Genomic DNA, 20,675 nt, shown 5'->3' on the forward strand with positions numbered 1-20,675 from the left:
TTTTGCCATGTTGGCCAGGATGATCTCGAACCCCTGACCTCAGGCGTTCCATCTGCCTCAACCTCCCAAAGTGCTGGGATTACAGGTGTAAGCTACCATGCCCAGCCCCAATTTTTTTCTTTTTTCTTATAAGGATGCTCAGTCATATTGTATCGGGGGCTCACCCTACTCCAGTATTACCTCATCTAAACTAATTATTATATCTGCAACAACTGTATTTCCAAATAGAGTCACATTTTGAGGCACTGGGGTTAGGATTTCAAAACATGAATTTGGATCATGAGAACATAATTCAACCCATCACAGACCACCCTCTGGATCACCCTTCTCACATACAAAATGCATTCACCCAAACCCAACACTCCTGAAAGTCTTGATGTATTCTAGTATCAACTCAAAGTTCAAAACCTCATTTAAATATCAGCTACATGAGGTGTTCATGACACTCAGTATGATTCATTCTGGAGTAACGTTCTTCTCTAGCCGTGAGCCTATGAAACCAGACAAGCTTACTTGCAAGACACAAATGTTAGGACAGGTATAGGCCAGACATGCCCATTCCAAAAGGGATAAATCAGAAAGGAAAGGGGGCTCAAAAGTTCCGAGGAGGTTCAAAACCTGACAGGATAAATTCCATTGGATTTTAAGCTTTGCGAATAACGATCTTTGGCTTGATGCTCTATCCTCTGAGCTCATTTAAATTATGCAAAAAAAAATTAATTTGCTCAAAGTCTACTGATTTTAAATATTAATCACATTTAAAAAAACACCTTCACAGCAACATGTAGACTGGTGCTTGACCAAGCAAATGACACAATAGCCGAGTCTGGTTAACACATAAAATTAACCATTGCAAATACTTCTTGAGAAATTACCAAAATATGTCCAAGATGGGGGAAAGCCAGGAAGAAGCTCTTAGGAGAGAAGGTGAAGACGTGTTTTGGCTGCTTGTCTTGGGCTATGTACCCGAGAGGCAGGACTCAGAGGAATCATCAACTGAAGATTGTACAAAGCATAGTTTTAATCTGTCACAATGGTTTAGATCAGAGGAATGCACAGGAAGAACTTTGTGCTTTTGGTCATGACAGAACCAGAGAATTTTCTTTATCATCTAGAGTGGGAAGCAGATGAGGTGACTAGAAAGTCAAGTGAAAATAGCATCAGGAGTAGCCTGAGAGGTACCAGAATATGCCACCCCCAGATACGCCTCTTTGGCATATGGATTATTTTGAGCTCGAGGCCATTGAGAACCAGCAGACTCAGGAAAAGCTCTGAAACTGGGGCACGTGGTTTCCCTTAATAAAGGAAATTTAGGTTTGTAGAGATATCTCCCTCTTCTATACCAGGAAAAGGATTACTCTTAACAACTCTTATCAATGAAGAAGGTACAGATTTAAATCCACATAATAAGACTTACTAAACAACTCTTGCCTACCGTACTTTTTCTGGTCACTATCCCATAACTTGCCTCTCCCACTCAGAACGCTTTTCCTGTGTTTTGTGTTAAGGTGATATATAAGCCCAAGTTCTAACCACTCCTTTGGGTTACTCACCTCTGGGTACTTCCATGTGCAATCAGGATGCACATGTTAATAAACTGCTGCTTCCTTTTCTCTTGCTAATCTGTCTTTTGTCAGTCCAATATATAGGGCCCCAGCTGAAGAATCTAGAAGAGTAGCAGAAAAAATAATGTTTTTTCCTCCCTTGTAAGCTCTAAAAGACAACTGTCTGATCTAGGGGGAATGCCCCTCGTGACCTCCTGAACATGCCTCACCAGACCAATAGTGTATTTTATTTGTCTGTCTATCTATCTATCTATCTATCTATCTATCTATCTAAGTGCCATGTGTTGGTCTTTTGCAAGGATATCTCTCCAGCAAGCAGCACGGGACCTTATGCCTAGCAAGTATTCAAGTAAGAGCTATTGAATGAAAATGTCAGCAGACTGCACCCAGCTTCCTAAAGCTCAGAGGTGACTACATACACACACACACACACACATACACACACACACGTGTGTGTGTGTGTGTGTATATTTTTGAGACAGTCTCACTCTGTTGTCTAGGCTGAAGTGCAGTGGCATGGTCACTACTTACTGCAGCCTCAATATCCTGGGCTCAAGTGATCCTCCCACCTCAGTCTCCTGAGTAACTGGGACTACAGGCTAATTTTTTTCTTTTTTAATTTTTAGTAGAGACGCGGTCTCACTATATTCTCCAAGCTGGTCTCAAACTCCTGAGCCCAAGTGATCCTCCAGTCTCGACCTCATCCAAGTGCTGAGATTATAGGAGTGAGCTATTGTGCTGGTCAACAACATTTTATAGCAGGGTGAGGAAGATGCAATTTAGTTTGTGGAGTGCAGTGAACCTATCTCAAAGCCGTGTTTGCCGACACAGCACGCTCTTTCCCTAGGTCATGTGGCTGTTTGCACAAAGCGGATAGCTGAAAAGAGGGAGATATTAAAGCACTCCCAGCCACCCCTTGGCTGCCAGAAAAGCCTGGTGGTTGTGTGATCCTACGTTAAGATAAAGTGAGTCAGAGGATGCCAGCTGGCTTTCTTCTATTCTCAGTCTGTAACCAGAGATCCTAATCTTGACACAAAGTTGAGATTCACTTCTGGACATGCTTTATTCTAAAGGGCATGCAGCGAGGAGAAAGGAAGGAGCACATTTTGAGGAGGAGGGAGGCCTCTGAGAGAAATTCCTTCCAGAGGGTGAGGGCAGCAGCACGTTACCCACTTACTTACATCCTCCCGGAAGCCTCCTGTTTGTCCGTCTGTCTAGGGCCCATCTTGTGAGCACTGAAGGGAAGGACATAGAGCAGGCAGCTGGGGTTTGTGACGATATTTCCATGTCAGCGTGTTCGGCACCCACACACTACACAACACATATGACACGTGATATTCCTTTCCCTGGTATTGCTAACTTGCAATCTCTGTGGCTCAGGGGCCTCCTGCCTTTGAATAAGACTTGGGAGAGAAGCAGACGGCAATCGAGCCTCTAGCTTTCCATTGACAAGGAGGCAGCTCCAAACTGGGATTACTGATTTCCATTTCAAAACTGCGTTCAATTTAGTTGATTTAAACAACTTGACTTTCCTCTGTGAAATGACTGCGGCACGTGAGCTCAGCCAGTCGCTCTTTGAAAGGCATCAACACGCTCCCTGCAGGGACCGATGGAGCTCCGCCACCCATTGTTTATCTAAAAACAGCGTTTTATTATTGTCGCTCAATTAGTCCAGACAGCGGACACAAATGACTTTCAGCAGCTACATCCTGATGCTGTGTATCACACATAAAATGCCAAAGACTGCTCTAATAGCTAGCTAATAAAATCAAAATGTGCCTTTGTTGACTCCGTGATTACTCACATCGTCACTCTTTCTTCCGAAATCTCTTCTTAATCTAATTACAGACAATGTTTCCACTTTAGTAAAAGAACATTAACCTCAGTAATCAACAATTCTGTCCTCAATTTATTTATGAGCAAGCAACCAAGGTTTTTCTGAACGTAAACTTTGGAGGAGTGTTTATTTTCTGTATACAAACTAGCATTTTTTTTTCCTCTCAAGGTCAAAATATTATTGCCTATAGGGTTTTTCCCTTCAAGCTTTTCTTCTTCCTAAAAATTGCACAATCTGTCATTTCATAGGCACCCATGAAAAGCCATTCCTAAGTTTCTCCCTGTTTATACTAACTGCTGTGAAAACGCTATTATACGCAAATATTTCAACTGTTTTGCAAACATGCTTTCATACATGCACACTCACCGCAGAGACAGTTGCCTGAAATAGGAAAGGCCCTTTGAAAAAGAAATGAAGGCCGGGCATGGTGGCTCACCCCTATAATCCCAGCGCTTTGGGAGGCCGAGGTGGGTGGATCACAAGGTCAAGAGATCGAGATCATCCTGGTCAACATGGTGAAACCCTGTCTCTGCTAAAAACATAAAAATTAGCTGGGCATGGTGGCACACCCTGTAGTCCCAGCTACTTGGGAGGCTGAGGCAGGAGAATTGCTTGAACCTGGGAGGCAGAGGTTGTGGTGAGCTGAGATTGCGCCACTGCACTCCAGCCTGAGTAACAAGAGCAAAACTCCGTCTCAAAAAAAAAAAAAAAAAGAAATGAAATGCATTGAGCCACTCAACATTTGCCATTTTTCAGTTCCGTCTTGGAAGCCTGGATGACTTTAACATGTAGAAATTACATTTGCCAGTGATTGTATTAGAACGTTGTTCTTTGAATGGAAAGATCCTGACGCCCGATTTATACCTCTAATTTAGAGAATGAAGAAGTTGAGGATCAAGAGAAGTGAAGAGATTTAGCTCAGGTTGAGTAACTGCATGAGTGGCCAGTGAGGGACTGGGACCCAGGTGTTCTGAGAGCTCCTTGGATAGGCGTGTGAGGGAAACACAAAATACAAAACCTGGGGTAGTAAAGACTCCTCCTTACGTGTGTCATGAGACCCGGTTCTGCAGTGAGTGTTTAGTTGTTCAGCTGGATTGAAGCTGCCTTTTGTGGCTGGCCACCACCTCCCACCGCATTACCTTCATCTCAAAACACACACATGCGCTCTTGGGTCATATAACATTTCTCAAGTTTTCATTTGAGTTTAAGGTTGGACTACATCCAGGCTAAACATAAGGAAAACCTCAAGGCCAGCCCTCCCCTCCACATGGCCCCTGCCAAGTTCCCTCTGGTTTTAGCAGAGATGGGGAACCGACGTGACCTCACGGCTCAAGACTCCAACTCTGGTCAGGCTTGGTCTCACCTCCTCTCTGCACTCTCCTTGGGGTGAGAAGAAAGGGGGTGATGTTGGCAGTGTGAGAGGAATTCCTCCTTTTACCCATAAGCAGAGAAATTACATTAAGTCAGGACTGAAGGCTAAAGTCAAGGAACCTGCAATGGCAGAATGAATGGACGTGCAGTTGGGAGGCCAGAGCTCTGTCCTCCTGAGCCCACTTCTTGCCTGTTACCTTGGACTGAGCATCCAGCATTTTATCAGGAGAACCAGAAGCAGGAGGTCGTGACCAAAGAAGGGCCTAAGAGTCAAGCAACCTTACCTCTGGTCCACAGCAAAACCCATCTGCCACTTAACCAGCTCTAAGCCATTTGGGCACAATTCTTTTTTTAACTAATTAATTAATTTTAGAGACAGAGTCTTGCTCTGACAGCCAGGCTGGAGTGCAGTGGTGTGGCCAAAACTCACTATAGCCTGGAACTCCTGGGCTCAAGTGACTGTCCCTTCTCAGCCCCTTGAATAGCTAGGACCACAGGCACATGTCACCATGCCTGGCTAACTTTTAAAATTTTTTTGTAGAAACAGGGCTGACTATGTTGTCCAGACTGGTCTTGAACTCCTGGCGTCAAGCAATTCTTCCACCTTGGCCTTTCGAAGTTCTGGAACATGGGTGTGAGCCACAGCACCTGGCTGTAGTCACATCCCACAATTTTCTTCTAATTATGTTATCCTTACCTCTTGGTCAAATGGGCCACTCTTTGAAAAGCACAAAATGTCCTGCCAATGCAAATATCCTTATTTGCCCCAATCTCTTATTTTCATGGAATGATGATAAGTGCAAGGAAGAAGTAAGAAGTATCTAATGTCTGCAAGTGAGTTAAAAAAGAGTACTTTGGCAGGAACATAGGGTTATTTTATTAATTACGAGCTATTATTTAGGGATCATATGCACTGTGTATGCCTTTAAAAGAATACTTTTTTTTTTTTTAATCCTGCTGGTATCCTTCTGGCCCTCAAATTCTTTCAGATTGGTGACAGTTAGTCGGTTTCTCTTCTTTTGCTGACTGCCCTCACAAGGTGAAATACCATCCCCAATTGGGGGCTGCCATCTAGCTAGCTGCTTGGCTAGATGACGGGCTTCCTTTATTTCCACTGGCTAACGTCTCAACAGTACTGTGCTCTGGCTTTTAATACCTTCCGCAGGAAGCCACAAGAATGACCCTCAAAATGTGTGGGTCTTTCTGGAACTCTTCACCTTGAATTTTTAAGCCCTCACCCTCTCTTAAGTTCTGGCCTCTCTTGCCTTCTGAAACCACAAGGCAGTTAGAGATTCTAATCTCCCAACAGAAGTCACTTTGGCATCCACAGTCAGATGTCACCTGGGGTCACAGTCGCCTGTATGCAGTGGAAAGTTCTAAGCAGTTGCAGTTGCTTTTGTGATATGCCAGTTGACTTGAAGAGAGAAGTCCAAAACCCAACAGGAAGGTGAGTTTTCTGAGGTATGTTAAAAATACATTTACGTTTGTTTATATGTGAGCGATTATTTTTAGTCTGCAGAAGAGGCTTTGACTAGGATCTAGAGGCTCATGGGGTCATGGCATAACTAGAGATATTTGTGTGGGGGCAGAAGCAGTCATTTGGGCTCTTCTCTTGGTTATTATTCCACTTCCCTTTCTCCTTACCAGTCCCACGGTTCTGGAGAAGGAGGTAAAACTGAGCCCAGGTCTGCTTCTCTGTGTCGTTTCTCTGTTCCTCTCTAGGCTGGCTGCCACCACCAGGCATGCCGTTCTTGAGCAGCACACAGCTGAGCTTCTGGCTTCAGGAAGCTCTTTCTTGCTGTTAAGTGGCAGGCTGTGACTTCAGAAGTCTCTGCCCTGCGGTGCTGTGCTCAGCGTGGCCTAGGGTGCTTGGTGGCTAGCAACCGTGAGCTCAAGCCTCACCTTTGGGCCATGCGAGCAGGTTGGCTGGACGTCTATAATCTAGATAGTTCCTGCTTCGTTGTGGGGTCTCCACCCACTGAGAGGTGGCCAGGAAGTTTAAAAAGACATGCTGGTTCTTTAGAATCTGGTTTTATGCATACTTTTCAGATGGAATGACTGGGAAGTAGGGGAGAAGACAGAAGAGCATAGTGGTGCTCTCCTGCGAATGCAGCATCTGTCTCACCTCCACACAGTCAAGCAGAGCAGAGGGCATGTGACCCGAAAAATTTAAGGTGAGGTGACAGGAACACCCCAAAGGACCACTGACTGACACGAACTCTGGGACCAATGGCAGGGCCCAGAGCACTTACAAATCAACAGTGACCACACACAGCCTTCTGTACTTATGTCTCATGAATTGTGTTGGTAGAGTTTCTCTTGCATTTAAACATACCTACTCTGTGTATGACTAACCCAAGCTGGTCTTGAACTCTTAGTCTCAAGCAATCCTCCCACCTTGGCTTTTCAAAGTGCTGGGATCATGGGCGTGAGCCACGGCACCTGGCCATGGGCACATTCCACAGTTTTCTTCTAATTATGTCATCTTACCTCTTGGTGAAATGGACCACTCTTTGAAAAGCACAAAATGTCCTGCCAATGCAAATCCTTATTTGCCCCAATCTCTTATTTTCATGGAATGATAAATGCAAAGAAGAGGTAAGAAGTATCTAATGTCTGCAAGTGAGTTAAAAAAGTGTACTTTGGCAGGAACACAGGGTTATTTTATTAATTACAAGCTATTACTTAGGGATCATATGCCCTGTGTATGCCTTTAAAAGAATACTTTTTAGGGCCGGGCGCGGTGGCTCAAGCCTGTAATCCCAGCACTTTGGGAGGCCGAGGCGGGTGGATCACAAGGTCAAGAGATCAAGACCATCCTGGTCAACATGGTGAAACCTCGTCTCTACTAATACAAAAAATTAGCTGGGCATGGTGGCGCGTGCCTGTAATCCCAGCTACTCAGGAGGCTGAGGCAGGAGAATTGCCTGAACCCAGGAGGCGGAGGTTGCGGTGAGCCGAGATCGCGCCATTGCACTCCAGCCTGGGTAACAAGAGCGAAACTCCGTCTCAAAACAAAAAAAAAACAACAAACAAACAAACAAAAAAAATACTTTTTGTTTTTGGTCAGGGCAAGCAATGCCCTGACAGCCCAGAGCTATTTGGTACTGTCTTAGTCACTTGAGCTGCCATAACAAAATATCACACACAGGGTGGCTTAAACAACAGAATTTCATTCTCTCACAGTTCTAGAGGCTGAGAAGTCCAAGATCAAGGTGCCAGTCTGATTCCTGGTGAGGGCTCTCTTCCTAGTTTGCAGACAGCTGGCTTCTCGCTGTGCCCTCACGTGGCCTTTCCTCTGAGTGTGCATGAAAAGAGACAGGGAGAGACATGTCTGGTGTCTCTTCCTCTCCTTACAAGACCACCAGTCCGATTGGATTAGGGGGTCCACCTCTGTGATCCCACTTAACCTTAATTACCTCCTAAAGGCCCTATATCCAAATATATTCATATTGGGGGATTAAGACTTTAACATATGAATCTGGTAGGGAGACAGTTCAGTTCATAGCAAGCCCAGACAAGTATAGCTGACTCAGGCTTGGACCGTTCCTCATACAAGCCCTTTTTTGTTTTCACACACCCAGGTTCAGGTGTGCCCAAGCAGCAGCTGTATCTGTTTATCAGAGGGCTGCCCTCGATCCAGAAATATTTTGATAGTGCAATAATGAAGATTGGCTTCCTTCTAGAAATGACAGTCCTTAACCAGTGAATGACAGGTGAGAGGGAGGGGTAAATACTCCAGCAGCTTCCCTGCCCCCTGGCCAGGACAGCAGTGACAGTATGTAGGAAGATCTGGAGAGAGGGTAAATCACATCTCAGCGTTTCCTTTCCTGGGGCTTTGCTCAATGTTGCACCCTGTCCCAGCATCCTCCTTTCCTTGTGAGGCCCACTTCTCAAACCCCTAACCAGTTTTTCCTGGGAATATTCTTTCAATGAATCACTTAGGCTCTGCTTCTTAGGAGTCCAACCTCAAAAAACACAAGACCCAAGTGGCGGCATTTGTCCCAACTCCCAGCATCAACCCAGCATCCCTTCAGCTTAGATGATTTCTCAATGTTTTGAAGTTCAGGCTTCCTGGGTCATTTCATAAAGATTCTCAGAGTGAAAGAATTTATAATCCTGTCACAAACGCATAATAGGCAACTGTTTTTCCACTCTAAAGAGTCTTTTGGAAGATCCCATCTCAAAGTCAGTACCAAGGCCCTAAGGGAAATTCTGTTTCCTCAGTCTTAATTCAGAACCACCTAGGCCTTGGCCAAAGCTTCCAACCAAGATACCCACAAATCACATCGTGTTTCCCTCTCCCTGTAGCCCAGCAAATATCAAAGCCAACTAGGGCTTTATATAGCATCCACCAACTTTGGATAACTTTTCAAAAATAGTTTTAGTTTCTTTCTTATTGTCTCCCCAGAGTCTGATAATTCTGGAAAGAGCCCTGTAGATTGTCACTTGGGGAGTCCAGCAGAAAACCAATCCTGCAACTCCAGAAAGCTGGACAGTGAGCGTACTTTTTCCTATACTGGGAGCGGTCAGCTCTCTCCTTCCTCCTGGGCCTTGGAGCCTCGGGACTGACTCCTATTGCTCTGCAGAGTGGGCTGTGTTGGACACAGTGCAGAGTAAAACCAATGATTCAAATGGGGAGAACTGCAGTTACTCAAGCTTCTCCTGCCTTCTCTTTACATAAACTTCAAGAGTATCTAGTTTAGGAGAAGCATCCACATTTCATTCAACATGACACGCTCCCTAGGAAACTCTCCACAGTGCCCACATCACTAGAGGCTGGACTTGCTATGATCACCATGGCTCTTGGGCCAACCCTGGAAGCATTCCAAAGATACAAGCTTGGCAAGAAGCCTAAAGAGAAATACCCAGAAGTCCTATGGGTTATTGCATCTCAATGCACACTTCTCAGACAAGGACTCGTAGGAAGGCAGACACGACGGGAAAGGAGGTCTCAGGAAAGCTCTCCAAGTCCCAATTCCTAGTCTTAGCTTCCCCTGTTGAAGGTACTGATGGACTTGGAATGGTGGACTGGGACCTGGAATTTCATGTACAGTTCACTTTCTACAAAGGGTGCTTCCCAAGCTTTGTGAAGGAAAGGAGAAGCTATGTGAGAAGGAAAGAGATGGAAGTGGCGGGAGGAAAGGAGAGGCAGTCAGTAGCAAGATACGCATTGTCATGTCATGACTTGATTCAAGTTTTGCTGGACAGGCACTTAAGGGCCTTGTTTTTGCCCTCAACCCACAGATCCGAGGGTGGCCTAGTGAGGCACAGCTCCCCTCTCCCCCAACCACAGGAGTGTTTGGGTTGGAGGAGGAAGTGTTAAATTCCAACCTCAGCACAAATCTTGAAGACTGCCAATCCAGGTGTGGCAAACAACAAAATGTGCTTTCTCTTTCCTTTTCTCTTTTCTCTTTCTTGCCAATCAGAGTGAACGGATTCTGTGCTTTTACTGGTGTTTAAATTAATTTTTGATGAGAAAATAAAGTTGGGGGTGGGGAGTGGGAGTTAAAATTACAGCCTGCTCTATAAAGGCAGAGTAATTTCTGGAAGGTCACAGCTGCTACTGGCAAGCGTGGCCTGGAGTTAGGAACAATGTACTTGCTGTTTCAGGAGCAAATCCAGGCTGGAGAAGGCTCTCTCTGCATAACTCAGGGTTGGATTTAGTTCTGGATTCATGCAGACCTTTCTGACCGCTGATAGATGAGCTAGGGCTGTATGAGCATTGGCCTGTCGCTGGCCCAGACTTTATTCTTTAGTCCTGAGGTCACAGCATTTCCATGTGGACTTATGATTCCAGTGAGACAGGGAAAGTAGGGGAAGAAGCTGGCATGGGCCCTTGGCTCTTTTATTACCTAGGACAGTGCTTGGCATGCCATAAGTGCTCATCGTGTGCATGTTGAGAGAAGAACTTACCAAAGCAGCCCTATTCTCTATAGTTGTTCACTGAGGAGACAAAAGTAAGATACAGGGGCTGCTATTCAATGAGAGAAACATACAAGGATCTCCTTTTTTTTTTTTTTTTGAAATGAAGTTTCTGTCTTGTTGCCCAGGCTGGAGCACAGTGGTGCGATCTCAGCTCACTGCACCCTCTACCTCCCAGGTTCAAGTGATTCTCTTGCTTCAGCCTCCCAAGTAGCTAGGATTACGGGTGCCTGCCACCATGCCCAGCTGATCCTTTTGTATTTTCAGTAGAGATAGGGTTTCACCATGTTGGCCAGGCTGGTCTCGAACTCCTGACCTCAAGTGATCTGCCAAAGTGCTAGGATTACAGGATTGAGATACTGGGCTCAGCCCATAAAAATCTGCTTTATTTCTCTCTTTCTAAACCTAAAAATTAGATATGCCATTGAGCTTTGTGAGAAAGGGGATGAAAGAAGCATTACTTGAAGCGAGTAATCCATGCTTTATTGCCTCTACTTTAGGGGCAAGAAACCACTTTGGTGTTGTGCATGAGAATGGGGACCCTGTGGACAGATTGCTTTGGATCAGTGTCCTCCCTCCATTACTTTGTAGCCATCAGACCTAGGGCAAGTTACTTCCCCTCTCTATGCCTTGGCTCTTCATTTCTAAACTGATAACATTAACAGAGCCTATGTCCTAGGATTGCTGTGACAATTACATATAAATGAGTCAACATATATATAGCATGCAGAACAATGCCAGGCACACAGTAAGTGCTATTTATGTTCCTCTTTCCTCCTCCCCTTCTTCCTCCTCCTTTTCTTACTTTGTGCCAGTCTTTGTACCAAACCCTTTATATAGATTGTCTTATTTCACATACAATAGCCCTGTAATGTAAACCCTATTTTATTTATTTTATAATTTAGGGAACTGATTCTAAACAACATTAAGTAATTTGTTTAAGGTCGCGCATCTAGTGAGTGTTGGATACTGTGTTGGAGCTTCAGTCTGTCTGACTTCAAGGCCTGTGCTCCTTGCAAGGTGAGAGGTTTGACATGTTCCCTGCTTGCCATCCTGGTGGCATTCTCTCAACCACCAAAGCTTACGGAAACATGCTACTCAGATTAGCTTCCACCAGACGCTGACAGAGGAGCAATTATACCTCTGCCAAAGAAAGTTCTCAGTGCCAGTAAGGGTTCTGGCTACTGTGGTATACTTAAAGGAAATGAATTTAGGAAGTTTTAATTAAGATTTCAAGGATGAGAAGAGGAAAATATGAAGGAGATGGAATAAATATTCTTCTACTTTGATTGATAAGGCCAAAATTCCCTTTTGCTATCTCACGAAGATTGAGGTCCTGGGATTCAGGAATAGGATGCTTTGCAATTTGGTATTAAAAAGCAATAGAGGAGAGAGATCCAAGATGGCTGATCACTAGCAGCTCGGGCTCGTAGCTCCCAGTGAAAGTGCAGAGAACGAGAGGACGCCACACTTTCAGACGAATTTTTGTTGCTTATGGACTAAGAGATTCCCAGCGGAGGAGCCCCACGGGTTGCCAGGGCGACTCTTGTGGCCGGCGCGGCAGTTTTGCTGGCGCCTCAGCGCGGCAGTTCTTGGTGCAGAGTCCGGGGATTCCCGGGCAGAAAAGCACCATCAATCTTAACACCACTGTTCTGGCTGGCGCAGTGGATTGCTCAGATTTTGGTGCTGGGAATCAACAAGTTGGATGGCTGCTCAGAGACCTAGTTAGAAAGTCGGTAATTACAAAGACGACAGAGGGATAAATATATAATGAAGAGAAGAAACCAGCGTAAAAAGGCAGAGAATACTCAAAATCAGAATGCCTCTCCCTCTACAGGGGATCGCAGTTCCTCATCAGCAACAGAACAAGGCTTAATGGAGAGCGAGTGTGTTCCATTATCAGAAGCAGGTTTCAAAAGGTGGGTGATAAGAAACTTCTGGGAATTAAAAGAACTTGTTCTAACCCAATGCAAAGAAACTAAGAACCTTGAAAAAAGGTTTGACGAAATACTAACGAGAATGGACAATTTAGAGATCAATATAAGTGAATTGATGGAGCTGAAAAACACAACACGAGAACTTTGCGAAGTATGCACAAGTTTAAACAGTCGAATTGATCAAGCAGAAGAAAGGATATCAGATGTCGAGGAACAGCTTAGTGAAATGAAACGAGAAGACAAGATTGGAGAAAAAAGGATAAAAAGGAATGAGCAAAGTCTCCAAGAAATATGGGACTATGTGAAAAGACCTAATTTACGTTTGATAGGTGTACCTGAATGTGATGAAGAGAATGAATCCAAGTTGGAAAATACCCTTCAGGATATCATTCAGGAAAATTTTCCCAGCCTAGCAAGGCAGGATAATATTCAACTCCAGGTGATACAGAGAACACCACAAAGATATTCTTCAAGAAGACCAACCCCAAGGCACATAATCGCCAGATTTATTAGGGTTGAAATGAAGGAGAGAATACTAAGGGCAGCCAGAGAGAAAGGTCAGGTTACCCATAAAGGGAAACCTATCAGACTTACAGCAGATCTCTCAGCAGAAACCCTACAAGCCAGAAAAGAGTGGGGACCAATATTTAACATCCTTAAAGAAAAGAACTTTCAACCCAGAATTTCATATCCAGCCAAAGTAAGCTTTAAAAGCGAAGGAAAAATTAAATCTTTTGCGAACAAACAAGTACTTAGAGACTTCACCACCACCAGGCCTGCTTTACAAGAGCTTCTGAAAGAAGCACTATACATATAAAGGAACAACCAATATCAGCCTTTCCAAAAATATATCAAAAAGCAAAAAGCATCAACACAATGAAAAATTTACACCAACTAATGGGTAAAACAGCCAGCTAGCATCAAATGGCAGTATTAAACTCATATATATTCAAATTGGATAAAAGCCAAAACCCATCAGTATGCTGCATCCAGACCCATCTCACATGCAACAATACACAAAGACTCAAAGAGAAGGAGGAAGATTTACCAACCAAACAGAGAGTAAAAATAAACAAATAAATAAAAAGCAGGAGATGCAATTCTCGCCTCTGATAAAATAGACTTTAAAGCAACAAAGATAGGCAAAGAAGGACATTACATAATGGCAAAAGGATCAATGTAACAAGAAGAGCTAATGACTCTATAGATCAACGAGACAGAAAATTAACAAGGACATCTAGGACTTGAACTCAGACCCGGAACAAGTAAACAAAATAAACGTTTATAGAACTCTCCACTTCAAATACACAAAACATACATTACCACCTCACACCTATTCCAAAAGTGACTACATAATTGGAAGTAAATCACTCCTCAGTAATCGCACGGCATTTCATAGGTTTAAATGAAATATTGGTTGGCTGCTTGTTTGTTATTTTCTTCCCTTATTCCTTCCTGTCTACATCATTAAGTATAATTATTGGTATAAAAGCGGTTTTCAATACCCATTACTAAACTGCATTCTAGCCTGGGCAAGAAAGCAATACTCCCATTCTCTGTCTTTTTCTCTTCCTTTTTTTTTCCTCTTCTTCGTTCTTTTTTTTTCTTTCTTTTTCTTCCTTTTTTTTCTTTCTTTCTTTCTTTTTAAAATAAATAAATACATAAATAAATAAATTTAGGTGAAATCCACACAATGTACAATTAACCATTAAAGAGAGGAAAAAAAAGAACCACTACACTGTACACTGAAAAAATGATCAAGATAGTAAATTTTAGGTGTGTTTTGCCACAATTTTAAAAAATTAGACCAGGCGCAGTGGCTCACTCCTGTAATCCCAGCACTTTGGGAGGCTGGGTATTACTTGAGGTCAGGAGTTTGAGATCAGCCTGGCCAATAAGGTGAAACCTTGTCTCTACTAAAAATACACAAAAACTAGCCGGGTGTGGTGGCAGGCACCTGTAATCCCAGCTACTCAGGAGGCTGAGGCAGGAAAATGACTTGAACCTGGGAGGCAGAGGTTGCAGTGAGCCGAGATAGCACCACTGCACTCCAGCCTGGGTGACAGAGTGGGACCCCATCACAAAAAAAAAAAAAAAGCAACAGAGCTCCAAATGTATGTAATCAATCCCTCCCATCTTTAGGGAAACCTAAATCTAAGCGCCTAGTATAGAGAGCCACTTGTCCTGTGAGTAAAGCCACTTTTATAAGATTTAACAGAGAATAGGAGCAGGAAAGAGAAAGACCAATGTAAGGCAGTTGCTAGAAGAACAGAATTGCTTTACAGTTCTGACTTCATAACCTCATTTTCCTGACCTGATAATTCTGAGATTAACTTCTCTGGGTATATCTAGCAACTATTGCTTCTGTGAGGTGGTCAACAGGCCAGGTGACCTTTTAAGTTTAATATATTAGAGCCAGCTGGGTCTTTGAGCCAGTCTAAGGAGGCTTGTGAATACTTGCAAGCCATGTTTCTTTGTCTGGTGGCTTTTCAGTGCTACCTAAGCGTCTATACAGCTATTGTGTCTGACTTGCTCTGGGGATGGAAACATACAGTTGGAAGAGGAGGCAGTGGCTTTTTTTTTTTTCTCCAGTAGATTTCTAAAACCTTTAAATGAAGTATTGCCTATATATGGAAAAGCACATAGATCATAAGTATATAGTCCAATGAGCTATCACAAAATGAATGTACCTGGGTAAGTGCCACTCAGGTTAAAGAATAGAGCACTATCAGCACCCAAGAAACCCACTGAATATTCCCTCCAATTTATCATGCTCTTCCTTCTCTCTGAAGGTTACCACTGTCCTGACTTACAACACCATAGGTTAGCTTTATTTATTTGTATTTGGGCCACATATAATTAGAATCATACATTATATATTCTTTCAGGTCTGGCTACTTTCACTTACTGTTATATTTGAAAGTTTTATTAGATCTGCATGTAATAGGAGTTCATGTATTTTCATAGCTGAATAATTTTCCATTCTATAAATATACTGTGAGTTATTTACCCATTCAATTGTCCATTTAATGGATATTTGGGTTGTTTAAAATGTGAGGTTATTATGAATAATGCCACCACGAGCATTCTTATACACATCTTTTGTGTACTTTTCTGTAGGAGTACATACCTGCAAGTGGAACTGCTGAGTCAGAAAGTACGCATCGAGTGCTCAGCATCAGAGGAGACCTGCCAGAGGGTTTTCTAAAGTGGAAATGTGCCAGTTTACACTTCCACCAACAGTGTGTATGTTCAAAATCCTTGCTAACATTTGGTATTGTCAGGCTTTTAAATTACAGTCAATCCAGTAGGTGTATAGTGGCATGTCATTGTGGTTTTAATTTTTATTTTCCTGAAGACTGATGAAGTTGAGTAACTTTGAAAATGTTAATTGGCAATTTGGCTATCTTTGGTGAAGTGTCTGAGCATGGCATTGGGTTATTTGTCTTCCTTATTGATTTGCAGTTTTTATATATTCTGGACGTGCATTATATGTGTTGCAAATAACTTCTTCCAATATGCCAATTGTCTATTTGGTACTTTAATGGCATTTTGTAGTGAACAGAACATCTTAACATTAAAGGACCATGGTGTATCTTTTCCTTTCTGATTAGGACATTTTGTGACTTTTTCAAAATCTTCTTCTTAACCTAAGATCCTGAAGATATTCTCCCATGTTAACTTCTAGAACAGAGGTTGGCAAACTATGGACTGTAATCCAAATCCATTCTGCCAACTGTTTTTATAAATAAAGTTTTATTGGGATACAGTCATGCTCATTCATTTACACAGCACGATGATACTTTTGTGCTACAACAGACCTTATGGCACACAAAGCCCAGAATGTTTATTCTCTGGCTCTTTACAGAAAAGGTTTGCCAAACCCTCTAGAAGATTTATTGTTTCGCCTTTCACATTTGGAATTGATATTTGTGTATAGTGTGTGGTAAGGATCAAGATTTTTTTCTATATGAATATGTAATTAAACAAGTGTCATTTATTAAAAGATTATCTTTTCCCCATGATTCCCTGTGTCATAAATCAAATCAAGTATACATATATGCATGGATCTGTTTCCAGGTTTTCAATACTTTTTGTTGGTCAATTTTTCTATCCTATGACCAATGCCACTCTGTTTTACTGGGTGCACTTTTAAAAATGAGCCTTGACATCTTCCTGGTTCATTTTTCTTCAAGATTGTCTCTGTTACTGTTAAGACTTGACATATCTGTATTAATTTTAGAATCAGCCTATCAATTTCCTCAAAACACCTTCCGGGGATTTAGATTGGCACTATATTGATTCTACAGATCAATTTGGAGAGGTTGGATTTATTTACGATCATGATCCTTCCAGTTCATAAAAGTGATATATTTTTAATTTATTTAGATCTTCTCAATTTATTTCAATCATATTTAGACCTGCCTTTGATATCCTGTATGTATTTTGATAGGTTTATCTCTAAGTATCTTTGAAGCTACAATAATTTATGTCAACACTAGCTTTTGTGTAGAAAAAAAAAAACCTACTAACTAGTCACCTACTACTATGGTTTAGCTCTGTGTTCCCAACCAAATCTCATGGTAAATTGTAATCCCCATTGTGGTCAGAGGGGACTAGTGGGAGGTGATTGGCTCCTGGGGGCAGGTTTTCCCCTTGTTATTCTCATGACAGTGAGTTCTCAGTGATCTAGTCGTTTAGAAGGGTATGGCACTTCCCCCTTCTTTCTCTTCCTCCTTCTCTGGCCATGTAAGATGTACCTCCTTCCTCTTCACCTACCACTGGTGATTGTCAGTTTCCTGAGGCCTCCACAGCCATACTTCCTGTGCAGCCTGCAGAATCAGGAGCCAATTAAACCTCTTTTCTTTGTAAATCACCCAGTCTCGGGTAGTTCTTTACAGCAATGTGAAAACAGATAATGCACCCAGCAAATGCCATGCCGTAGTGGAAATACTGTGAAGACCTACAACAATATTATATGTGAAAACAGATAATGCACCCAGCAAATGCCATGCCATAGTGGAAATACTGTGAAGACCTACAACAATATTACATGTTCTAAGAAATAAAAATTGTTGGGTGGCAAAGGGAAGTGACAAGCCTGGCAGAAAAAACATCATCACACAGAGCACATGCATATAAACATACTCACTTAAGTCTCTATCTCTTCTGTGGGTTGAAAATGCCTACTGGTATTGGCTCATGTGGACTTGTTCTCTTAAGACACCATGAAAGAATGGAAAGAGTGCTGGTGGAATGTCAGGACTCCTGAATCCTAAGCTTGGTTCTTCACAGACGAGTGAAATTTCAGGCATAGCTCTACTTAACATCCTTAGATCTCAGTTTTTACACCTCTAAAAAGTGAGTTGGCGCTAACATTGACTTATAAATAAGGAAAGGGAACCATTTGGTTCCAGGTGAATTTTGACATAGGGATGTCCTGGGTATGATTTGGGGGGAGGGGTCTGCCTGCCAAGAGATTTCCTAAAGAAAAGCAATCTCCCTACTAGTTTGTGAATACTTAGTAATTTGACAGAAACAAATGCCTCTGAGAGAGGGGATCCCTCAGGTGAATAAGCAGAGGAATAACAGGTGTAAGAAGAGGTCACAAGGATCAGGCACAGGGGCCTCACCTGAAGTACGTTCAGAGGTGGAAGGAGGTTCAGGAGAAAGCATGGAGGCAGAAGTGCAACGAAGCTGGCAGTGCCCATGCAGGGACTACCCTTTGAATCATGAAAGTTTCATAGAAGAGATGACTTAGGATTCTGCCTTAAAAGTCTTTAAAGAAAGAGTTGCAATCAATGGACAAAAAGTGCTGCCATTTCTGTTTGTGTCTAACAGTGATGATGAGGCGTGGGTAGAGCAGCAAAGGCTGTTTGTCAAAATCCATGGTCCTCCTCACCTAGTAAAATATTCATGCTGAAATCTTTCCTGATCTTTGATCTCTGATCTTTGCTGCCCAATCAGAGACTCCATTCCCAGCACACCTGTGCCTCTGGGTTGGGCCAGTAGAATATATAGAATATTTGTTACCTCTGAACCATGACGATTAAGAAGCATGTGTGTCTTCTCCATCTTTTTTTTTTCTCTTTCCATGGCTAGAACCTGAGGACTCCAAGTTCCCAGGAGATAGTGGAGCTGCGAGATGTAAGTAACCTGTCTTAGCTTTGTGCTGCTACAACAGAATACCTGGGACTGGGTAATTAATTAAAAACTAAAATTTATTTCTCATAGTTCTGGAGACTGGAAAGTCCAAGATCAATGCAGCAGCATGTTAATTGCTAAGTGAGGGTCTAGTCTCTGCTTCCAAGATGGTGCCTTCAATACTGCAAACTCTAGAGGGAAGAAGAGATGTGTCCTCACATGGTAGATGGCAGAAGGGCAAAAAGGGATGAACTTCTTCTATCAAGACCTATTATAAGGACATCTAATCTCACTCATGAGAGTGGAACACTTATGTCCTAATCACCTCTTCAAGGCCCTACCTTTGAATACTATCACATTGGCAACACCTGAATTTTGGATGGATACATTCAAGCCATAGCAGAGCTTCAATCCTTGAGTTATCTCACTGAGAAAAGTTGTGTGCCCACCAGGAATACTTGCATCAGACTGTTCTGTGAATGAGAAATAAAATTCTGCTGTGTTAAGTCACTAAAGTGTGAGGTTTATTTGTTACAGCAGCCAATGTTAACCTAAATAATGCAGTTTGTTTCTGAAACAATTCACAGTGTTGACAGTAAAGGAATAAAAGCACAATGTTGTTATATTACTGCCATTTCACCTAGGAAAAGAGAAAATGTGAAAAGAGGATCACTAAAAAAAGTTTCCCCAAACTTTTTTAAGTCACTGGAGAATGTTCCCAATTTATATAAAAATAGGATGATAATGATGTCAACACATAATTTCTATGCCTAATAGATTTGCACTCCCCCAAGTTGCATTTTAATTTCCCTAAATTGGCTCATGACATATTCTTATGTGGGATTCAACATTTAGCAACAAATAAGACTTCCTTCTCTCTTGGCACTTCTTACTCCTCCCTTTCCCCCACGCATCCATATCCCTGCTGCCTTCTCCTTCCCACAAAGCTCATTTTTGGCAAAAAGGTTTTTATAAACCACACATTTTAATGAATTAAGTGTAGTCCCACAATCACACTTACATTCTCCTACAGTCCCCTGACTTCCACACTCCTCCAGCTATAGGAATTTTCCCTCACACCTCCAGAAAGGAAAAAAAACATTGTCTATAAGTGGAAAAGTTATGCACAGAATGTGATGGCTCTCCCATTTTTCTTTTTCTTTTTCTTTTTCTTTTTTTTTTTTTTTAATGCAAGAAGGAAGATGATTTTCAAACATTGCACGTCCTCTGAGAAACTAAAATATTCAGTGCTGTTTTTCTTTTGGCAGTAGCATAATTGGTTGTGATCATAAACCCACATAGTTCCTTTTATCCTTTTTAGTGGCAGCTTCACGGACTGTCTTCTACCCTGTCAAAGAAGAGAGTTGGGGTGTTTGACAGCAAAGAAATTTAGGAGAAATTCAGAGCAGAAAAAGAGCTTGTACATCATAATTTCCAACCTTCTTCTTTTACTGCTGAGGATACTGAGGTTCATAGGTGGTTTAACTTGCCCAAAGTCATGTGGTTAGCCAATAGCTTCTGCATTGGTTGGCCAATAGCCAACTTTTACAGTTTGTATCACATAAAGTTTCAATTACACAATCTTCTTGGATCACTGCAACAGCCACGTGATGGTACTGGAACCACCCTTTGCTGGAGAAGTGGGAAGATATGAATGCTCATCAGAGTGGTAGCTCTTAGAATTGAGTCCCTGACTACTGAGTCCATGTTCTCAAGTCCACCTAGCAATTTTTTTCTATTACTTGTGGCGGCACCAACAAAGCATTAGGCACTTGGCCAGGGCCTGGAGTTACCTAGACAAAGGGCATAATCTATGCTCTCCAAGAGCACACAGTTTAGTGAGGGCAGATATGAATCCAGTATGATCAATGCTTCCATCTTTTGCACTTGCCATGC

At 42.5% G+C, this 20,675-nt stretch overlaps 1 long non-coding RNA gene across 1 annotated transcript; it reads left to right on the plus strand.

Annotated features, from left to right (window-relative positions):
* Positions 1-6,113: 6,113 nt before the first annotated feature.
* Positions 6,114-19,865, plus strand: LOC105733908 (uncharacterized). Its single transcript, XR_001111368.3, has 3 exons — positions 6,114-6,220; positions 18,738-18,782; positions 18,870-19,865. It is a non-coding gene; the product is annotated as an uncharacterized LOC105733908 (long non-coding RNA).
* Positions 19,866-20,675: the final 810 nt, after the last annotated feature.

The sequence above is a fragment of the Aotus nancymaae genome, unplaced genomic scaffold (genome assembly GCF_030222135.1).
Source record: "Aotus nancymaae isolate 86718 unplaced genomic scaffold, 86718_ANA_hifiasm-v0.15.2.pri h1tg000051l, whole genome shotgun sequence".
NCBI classification, from domain to species: Eukaryota; Metazoa; Chordata; class Mammalia; order Primates; family Aotidae; genus Aotus; species Aotus nancymaae.